At 38.0% G+C, this 9,882-nt stretch overlaps 1 long non-coding RNA gene across 1 annotated transcript; it reads right to left on the bottom strand.

The window, feature by feature from the left end:
* Positions 1 to 6,851: 6,851 nt before the first annotated feature.
* LOC145090418 (uncharacterized) lies at positions 6,852 to 8,191 on the bottom strand. The gene is made up of 3 exons (XR_013701556.1): positions 7,832 to 8,191; positions 7,617 to 7,749; positions 6,852 to 7,522 (listed from the first exon to the last, which is right to left on the bottom strand). It is a non-coding gene; the product is annotated as an uncharacterized LOC145090418 (long non-coding RNA).
* Positions 8,192 to 9,882: the final 1,691 nt, after the last annotated feature.

The following is a 9,882-nucleotide window of genomic DNA, read 5'->3' as shown; positions in this document are numbered from 1 at the left end:
GGCACTGATTCTTACCCTGCCAGAGGGAGTGGATGACTTTGTAGTCTACTGTGACGCCTCGATCACAGGTATGGGAGCAGTGTTGATGCAGAGAGAGCACATGATAGCTTATGCCTCTAGACAGTTGAAGTCTCACGATGCTAACTATCCGACATATGATTTAGAGTTGGGGGCAGTGGTGTTCGCCCTCAAGATTTGGCGACATTACCTCTATGGGGTCCGTTGTACCATTTACACAGATCACAAGAGTCTGAGGTACCTTATGGATCAGCCGAATATGAACATGAGGCAACGTGGATGGTTAGACGTGATAAAAGATTACGACTATGAGATCCTTTACCATTCGAGCAAGGCCAACATAGTGGCCGATGCTCTGAGCCGCAAGGCGGTGGTGGCCCCGCTCAGAGATATATGTCTGAGGATGACAATGATCACTCCATTGCTCGAGCAGATCAAAGAGGCATAGGTTGAGGTCCTGAAGGAAGAGAGGCAAAAGTGTGAGAGGATCGTGGGCCGAGTAGCTTCCTTCGATTATGACAGTCAAGGATTGTTGACCCTGCATGGGAAGGTCTGGGTACCGTACTGGGGTGTGGTACGGCGAGTGTTGATGGACAAGGCCCACAAGTCTCGGTTCTCCATCCACCCGGGCGCGACGAAGATGTATAGAGATCTTCGACCCGATTAGTGGTCGCCCTGCATGAAGAGGGACATAGCTTGGTACGTGGAGAGATGCCTGACCTGTAGGAAGGTCAAGGTAGAGCACTAGAGGCCCCACGGCAAGATGCAGCCATTAGACATTCCAGTGTGGAAATGAGAGGATATCACCATGGATTTCATCACTAAGCTTCCCATGACTGCACGTGGAGTTGATTCGATTTGGGCTATCGTGGATCGGTTGACCAAGAGTGCGCATTTTAAACCAACCCATGAGAGCATCTCGGCTGAGAAGTTAGCTGATATTTATGTGCGAGAGGTTGTGGCACATCATGGAGTGCCTGTTTCGGTGGTGTCAGACTGAGACATTCGCTTCACTTCAAGGTTTTGGAAGCGGTTTCATGACGAGATGGGTACTCGTCTTCATTTCAGCACCGCTTTCCACCCTCATACGGACGGGCAGAGCGAGAGGACGATTCAGACTATTGAGGACATGCTCCGGGAATGTGTCCTAGATTTCGGTGGCAGTTGGGATACGTATCTTCCATTAGCAGAATTTTCATATAAAAACATCTATCACTTCAGTATTGACCGACCTCCCTTTGAGATGCTCTATGGGAGGAAGTGTAGGACCCCAATTTGTTGGGGCGAGGTTGGTCAGAGAGTCATGGGGAGTACGGAGGTAGTACTCAAGACCACGGAGTTGATACAGTAGGTCCGTAGCAGGCTTCAGACTGCGCAGAGTCGACAGAAGAGTTACGTCGATAAGCAGCGCTCGGACTTGGAGTTCCACATGGGTGATATGGTCCTCCTGAAGGTGTCACCCTAGAAGGGTGTCATCCGATTTCGGAAGCGAGGAAAGCTGGGCCCCAGATTCATTGGTCCCTTTAGGTTTTTGGCACGGGTGGGTCGGGTTGCGTATCGGTTAGATCTTCAGGCAGAGCTCAGCCAGTTCCACAGCACTTTCCACGTTTCCCAGTTGCAGAAGTGCTTAGTGGATGAGTCAGTAGTTGTACCATTGGAGAATATTCAGGTTGATGGCAGCCTGAATTACATCGAGAGACCCGTTGCGATCATGGATTGGAAGGCAAAGACCTTGAGGAACAAGGTGGTTCAGCTAGTAAAGGTGCAGTGGCAGAACCACAAGGGCTTGGAGTGGACGTGGGACCCCAAGAGGAGATGAGAGAACACTACCCAGACTTGCTTGTAGAGACAGTAGACTTAGAGGATGAAGTCTAAGATAAGTGGGGGAGATTTGTAACGCCCTATTTCTGGTACGTATTTGATCTACTTTTATACCAATTGTATTAGTGACTCGACGAGTGGCAGCCCTAACTCGTCGTGTAGATGCGAGGTTGGGATGCGGGTTTAAGTAAGCTACTCGCCGAGTCCGTGCTTGGACTCGACGAGTAGTCTAGTCTGGATGAAACCCTAATTAAAGGACCTGCACCTTATTTAAGCAACATTATGAGCTTTAGGTCCAGCCTCCATCACCTCCAGAACATTACTTTCGAAACCCTAATTCCCTTTTGGCAATCTTGAGCTTTCTTAGTAACTTGAAGGTTTTTTGAAGCATTGTGTATCTAGTAGAAGAGTTGGAAGGAGGAAGAATCAAGGGAGAAGGACTAGATCCAGAGGAGCATTATCAGTTTCTCTTCACTTTCAGGTAATCAAGCTCAAAACTTGACTTGTGGTTTTATAGATTTTCTCCTTTGCCCCTTTATGGAGTTTTGGGGTCAATAAGCTTGATCCTTAAGACTTGGACATCCCAAGTCGATTCACCTTCAGATCTAGACTCTAGAACCAAGATCATGGCATAAAGATGCAAGCTCTATGGCCATATTAGCCCATGCACTTCATTAGACCTCTTTTTGGGTCCTTAAAGCTTATACTTCCATGCATGCACGTAAAGTTCATAACTTTACATGTTAGATCGACCTTAGAAGCCCAGATCTACCTTTTGGATGAGATTTGTACATCAGAAATTGAGTTATAGACTTGGATAATGGGCGACTCGAAGAGTTGTTCTTGGAACTCGACGAGTCCGTGGCTTGAGTCCCCAATCTGTTCTGACTCAAAGGAGCCCAGTTGAGTGTTAGCGGAGGTTTAGAAAGGTCACAAGGAGCATTTCGACGTTTTAAGAGTTAGCCATAATCTGGAAACCATGGTACTCGACGAGTGTAAGAACACACTCGGCGAGTCCAAGGGAACCTTCTTGCCCACAAGAACAGACAAGACGAATTGTTCATACAACTCGGCGAGTCGTAGACTGGACTTGTTCATATGATGAAGGGGGACTCGACGAGTTGTTCATACAACTCGACGAGTCAGATGATGATTGACTCGATGTTATTATAGAAGGAGAACTCGTCGAGTCTTTGCTAAACTCAACGAGTAGAGTTGGGTTTGGGAATAGAAGAAAGGACATGGACTTGGCGAGTTGTCGGCCCAACTCGACGAGTCATGTCAACTGGCAGAGTACTTTGACCAGGATGATGACTTTGGCCAGGGGTAAAAATAGTCACTTTACACTAAGATTAGTATCTGTAACACCAGCAAAATTTAGGTCAAAAATAAATTGTTCAATAACCTTAATTGGGATAAATGAATTAATAGAGATCGTAACTAGGTTTCCAAAAAATATAAAGAACACTAAAATCCGAGTTCTAACAAAGAAGTTATGATCGATCGAAGATATGCAACAGTACCGGCAAAACATTGTTAATCATAAAACGAGAAATTTCAATAAAATACTTTTCAATCTTAGGTGTCTAAATGAAATACATAAAAAGAATGCCCAAATCTGACTTCATATGAGGGAGTTATGATTTTTCGAAGTTTCGGACATAGCAGTAGACAACTAAAAACTCGAATTAGAGATCGAGCGACTTTTTGCCAACATGACCTAAATAAGAATTGAAGATCTCATCAATGGTATTGCAACGGTAAAAAGTCTGAAAAAAATGGACATTGGATGAAGAAGTTATGGATTTTTAACGGACTTTTCCTGTCCCGATCCTTTAAAAATGTAATATTAAAAATAAGTCAAAATTAGCCAACAGAGTCTAAACGAGAGTTGTAGAGCATAATCTCACCTACACGTGGATATAAAGAACGTCGAAAACGGAGCTCGTATGCGAAAGATATGAGTTTCTGAAGTTCGAGGCACGAACTTCGATGTTGTGTCAGAATTATCAGAGTTCACGACATGAACAGTCTGACTGACCATTTCAGAGCCACTTGACAGATGACGCATGCCATGAGCGAATCGGGACAAACTCACGACGTGAACTTCGATTTTTAGCCTATATATAGAAATTGAAGCCTTCCGAGTTTGGCTGCTCATTCCTATCCTCTCTCCCACTTCTACTATGTGTTAAGCATCCATAGACCACCCTGAAGCCCCGATAACAACCCTAGCACACGACGCAAGGCTTGAAGTCCCGAAGTTCCCGAGGAACTTGCTTCTTTCTAGTCGAAGTACTGCCCGAGTTTAGTCTCGCCTTCTTCAACTCACCACTTCTATCAGGTGAGTTCATACCCTCATTTCTATGCTTTTAACTGATTGTAAATGCTTTTGAACACTTTATGGGGGGGTACAAGTAAACACACGGTCAATCCCGTGTGAAAATATCAATCTTTTGTTATACATTTCATGTCGTTTTTATAACTATCATATGGATCATGTTAACATGCAGACATCTTACACCACTTTATCCTCTTGGGATGAAACATAATTTTAAATAGTATAAGTTTTAATTATATGTTTTCATCATATCAAGGGTAACCCTTTTTACTATAACATTCATAAAGATGCAAGAACATACAAATCATTATCATACCTTTGCTATTATCGTTTAAATGGATAATCATTTCAGAAACAAGTGCATTCATTTTAATATGGGACTTAACTGAGAATTTGTGAGTCATTCATCTTCAACATACCTTTTAAGGTACCACTAGAAGTCCTGTTTATAACTAGAATCTCCTGTCCGAAGAACGTGACAAATGTGTATAGATCTATACGGGACTAATGATCATGCGCCCTGACTGATAGCTACAGTCCCCGGGGTGACAAGTGTCATCTCATTTCGACACCTGAAGAACGTCGCTACAGGCAAATTATGATAGTATGGTTATAAAAACTCACTGGATAGACAATTATTATGGTATTATGTTTTCACGGGAAAAGTAACAAATACAGTTCTTTTCACATTCAAATGAAAATCTTCTTATAGTTTTGTTTTATAACAAGACTATGCATCATTCTTTTGAGCATGTCATAGTTGCTTACAGATTACGGTCTTGGACATTTGAGACTACATTTCACATTTAGGAAAATATAGGATTTTCCTGGTTCAAATACATACAGTTTATACAACGATCTTTCATACTCATTTCATACATCTAATAGAAAATAAGGGATTTTTTGGAAAAACATACACGAACTTTCGAATGGCATACATTTTCTCAAAACACTACTTATGAACTCACCAACTTTATTGTTGACACTTTTTCTTTGAAATAACTTGTATTCTCAGGAAAACACTAAACTAGCTATCAACTACCTTTGAAGACTAACGCGCTGGCGTTAGTAACATATTTTGGATCACAATATTGTATTTGATATTCAAACATGTGACACATACGATCATGTAAACTTTTCAAATATATTATATTATGGTGGTGTGTACTTTCTTTACTATTCAATTGTTTTGACACTGAATATGACGTCCTCTGCCCCCGAATGTTTTCGCCGTTCAGGTTTGGGGGTGTGACAGTATAAGTGTGTGACTAAGTGTCTTAATGGAAATTGAAGTCGTGGAGTTGTCGGAGCAGCAGTCAGACTGTTCCCGATCAACATTCCAACAATCAGCCTTATGAGGTGAGTTTTCCTTCCAGTAGGAATGGGTCTACAGCCACAATGTCGGCCCATTTAGATAGCAGTAGTTTCGGACTACGGCCCGATGTCGGGGTGGTCCCCAGAAGTATTTCAGTATGCTTGAGGTCTTTGTGATTCAGGCATGTCTATGTGTTATGTGTTCCGGACTGCGGTCTGATGCAGTATATAGTATATGTGTTATTGTGATACGCTATGATTATGTTATGCTATGGTCAGTCAGTTCCGGACTTCAGTCCGATGCAGAGGGCGAGGCCCTAGTCAGTTCCAGACTTCGGTCCGATGTAGAAGGCGAGGCCCTAGTCAGTTCTGGACTTCGATCTAATGCAGTGGGAAAGGCCCTAGTTAGTTCCGGACATTGGTCTGATGCAGAGGGTGAAGCCCTAGTCAGTTCCATAATTCAGTCCGATGCAGAGGTTGAGGCCTTAGTTAGTTCCGGACTTCAGTCTGATGCAGTGGACAAGGCCCAATATGTGCTTTATATGTTATTGTATGGTATGTGGTAGTTTGGGGGGAGCTCACTAAGCTTCATGCTTACAGTTTCAGTTTTGGTTTCAGGTACTTCAGCTAACAAGGGGAAGGGATCGGGATGATGGCATGGCACCCACCACAGTTTTAGCCTGGGAGTTAGACTCTAATATTTTGACATGTTTTGACATGAGACATATTTTATGACATTTTGAGCCACACGATTTATGGTTTTATTATATGATACTCTGATATTATGGGTTTAGTAATGTTTTCAAACGAAATTTTTGGCTTGTATTTTTGGGATGTTTCATATAGGCTTAGGTTATTCTATGCAAAGTAATTATTATGTTATTTTATGTACAAATGTGGGCCAATCAAATTTACTTATTTTAAGAAAGTGATTAATATATATTATTGAATAAAATATAATTGAAAAATATCATCTTAATTAATTACAAGGGTAATTTAGGCAATTAATATAGATTTAATAAAGGAAAACTGCATTTTTTAAGGGATCATAGATTCTATTAATTTTAAAAATCCGATTTTACGAATTATAATTGTTTTAATTCGGACATTCTGACAGAATATGTTTATGAGTATATTCAAAAATAAAAATATTCTTGAACCATAAATAATAAAAATATTCTTGAACCTATTTCTTGATTATGAATTTAAAAACTTCTTGTAGAATAACAAATTCTTGAACAATCAATTGAAGAATAAAAACAATAATTACATTATTTCTTATAAAATGCAGGTAACAATTGTTAAGAATTACATTTATTGTTAAAGAATAAAACTAAAAAACTTTCAAAACGGGAAAGAAAACATCAAAATCTAACAATGACTAATACATTCTAAAAGAATAATGTGGTTCGTTCTTCAAGCATCAACATCTATGATTCTAACAGAATTAGAATTCGTGATTCCATTCCAACATAATTGGAATTCGTGATTCCATTCCAATCGAATTGGAATGTCACCAATATCGTCCATTGAATCATCTACATAAACATACTTGATAGCTTTTCAGAATTCAACTGTGTCAAGATCATGCACTATCCACATAAATGAAGTGTTAAATCAGGAAAAAAAACATAAATTAAAATATGAATCAATTCATAAAATGCAGCGAAAAAACTTCTCATTCTAATATGTATATTAGTCTTACATAAAATTAAACCACTAAAGGATGTCATCTATGAATTAGAAATTAAAAAATCAAATCCCTAGCTTTCAACAATTAAACCAAAACCAAAGCTATACACAAAAAACTTAAACCCAATCACACATAAAGGAAATATTAAAACCACACACAAAAAGAAAAAAATCGAATCACTTCTATGTTTCTTCTTCTTCTTCTACGTTTTTATTCAAACGATCAAACCAAACACAAATTCTTCCCTTTGATTTCTATCAAACATTCAAACATAAACAAAAAGGGAAAATAACATGTTAACGAACGGAAGCAACACCCCATCCTTCCCTCTCCCCCTATTGAACATTGAAACCAAACACACCAAAAAAAAAAACCTTATTGATCACTATCAAGCATCAAACAAAAAAATAAATGAATCAAAAGGATTACCTGTTGTTGCTTCATCCTTACCCTTCAATCCAACTATTTCCCAATTCCTTCATGTTTATTTCTGATCGAACCAGGAGAAGAGGAGCAAAGAACAGCCCCACCAAATCCTCGATCTGAAAACCCTTGAATCTACCTGAATTGTTATGGACTACATGTAAACAATCGTAATTCACAGAAAGGAATCACGATTTTTGTTGGGAAAGCGAAACCCTTACCTGCATAAGTTGACGGATGCGAAGGCATGAATGGAGAAGTTGGCGGGGATAGCGGGGAAGCCAGTGATGGAGACGGTGCAAGTTAGAGGGTGGCGAAGACCAGAATTTGGAGATGGAGGAGAAACGAGTGGGAATGAGAAAGAATGAAGGGCGGAAGATGTGTTTTTTAGAGCAATAAATGACGTGAAGTCTTGAATCTCCTTCCCTTTTCGCCCATCGCACCAACATTTTCGGCTTAGACTGCCACCAAACATCTTCCAGGGGTTGCTGTTACTTCGATCGAACCAACTCTCGCACCCATCACTTTTTCTTACATGGAAATCTCAATCGACAAAAGAAAGGAGGGATGAAGACGATGACCTGCTGTATATAAAAAAAAATTAGGTTAAAAGTGAATGTTAGCGTGATTAGAGGGACTATTTGTGGAAGCTATTTATCAAATTACTAAAATACCCTTGTTTATTTATTTAATTAATTAAATTTTTATTTAATTTTGATTGGCCCATATTTATGCATATAATAACACAATAATTAGTTAGAATAACTGAACCTCTCTCTCTCTCTCTCTCTCTCTATATATATATATATATATATATATATATATATATATATATATATATATATATAGTTATATATATATATATATATATATATATATATATATATATATATATATATAGGCATAATTTTTTTGTTTTTACCCGTGTAGTAAAAAACAATGGACCGTTAATGATCATTGTCGATATCATTATTGTATGGATGAAACAAATCAAAAGAATCTATTTTTTAATTAAATAGAGTACTAGAAAAGAAAATGAAATTGAAAGAAATGTGAATTGTTCAAAGAATTTGTTGTGTTTTGTAGGTGAAATTGAGATAAATATTGTGTATTTTATATTAGATATAAATAGGTAAAAAATGTGACCACTCCTAAGCAATTTCAATCGTTTCCTCCTATTACCATCATAACATCTATTACCGTGCCTAAAAACGCCACTCGGGCCGTGTAGCAAGTGTTTTAACGCCGCGTTTAGCTTGCCCCATCGGAAAAACGGGGTGTGCATTGCCCGCTCCGACCCGTCTTAATAATTTGCAATATAGGTAAAATTAACAGTACAATGCTCTTACAATAAATAAGTATTCGAAATAAGTATGACATGTTACTACTATGGTTATAGTAAAGTACGTTGTTGATGCAAGTTGTTATTGTGTCAGTTTTTTCTAAACTAAAACAACTATGAACAATTGCTTTTTGCGAATAAATAAATGGATGCAAGTCGCAGTGGTTATAATATCATAAATTTCTTTTATATATGGTGGCAAGTGTGAAGGAGGATTAATTGGGTGAAAACTACAATAAACGTGTTTATGCTAAGATTGGTTATTTTTTCGAATAAATAAATGAATGCAAGTGGTAATGGTTATAATATCATAAATTTCTTTTAAATATGGTAGCAAGTCTGAAGGAGGATTAATTGGGTGAAAACTACAATAAACGTGTTTATGCGAAGATGGTTATTTTAATGAATAATATAAGAAATCATGATCAATGATACTAGAAAAACTATCATGATAAAATATGGATGATTTGGTGTTAATGCTAATTTTAACGACAAGAATGTTTGAAATATGGCCAGTTTAATTTTGAATTTCTTTTAGTTACAACCATTTGGTCATTATTAATGATGAAAACTATAGATATACTCTTGTAAATTGTTGTCGTCAATTATGAGAATTTAAAAAAAATAAAAAATAGCCTTTATAGACTAATTAAGTTTTTTTTTTAATTATTATTATTATGAAAATAACGATCATTTATGTAAAAAAACATATGTAAATTTATCAAAATATTTTGTAGTCTATATTTTCAAAGAGTTAAGATTTGTTGGGTAAATAAATTAACATCAAAAAAATATGTAAATTTAATATATTGAATACTAAATATCACAACAACAAAAAAAAAAGCCACCTTTTAACCACGACAAATAACATCGCAAATGATGCTTAAAATCGTCACTACTAACTCGTAGCTAATACTCAAAAGTCGTTGC

The sequence above is a fragment of the Lactuca serriola genome, chromosome 2, assembly GCF_051521515.1.
Source record: "Lactuca serriola cultivar US96UC23 chromosome 2, Lser_US96UC23_V15, whole genome shotgun sequence".
NCBI lineage: Eukaryota > Viridiplantae > Streptophyta > Magnoliopsida > Asterales > Asteraceae > Lactuca > Lactuca serriola.
Note: the sequence above shows the minus strand (reverse complement) of the source record. Positions and strands in the feature narration are given on the sequence as shown.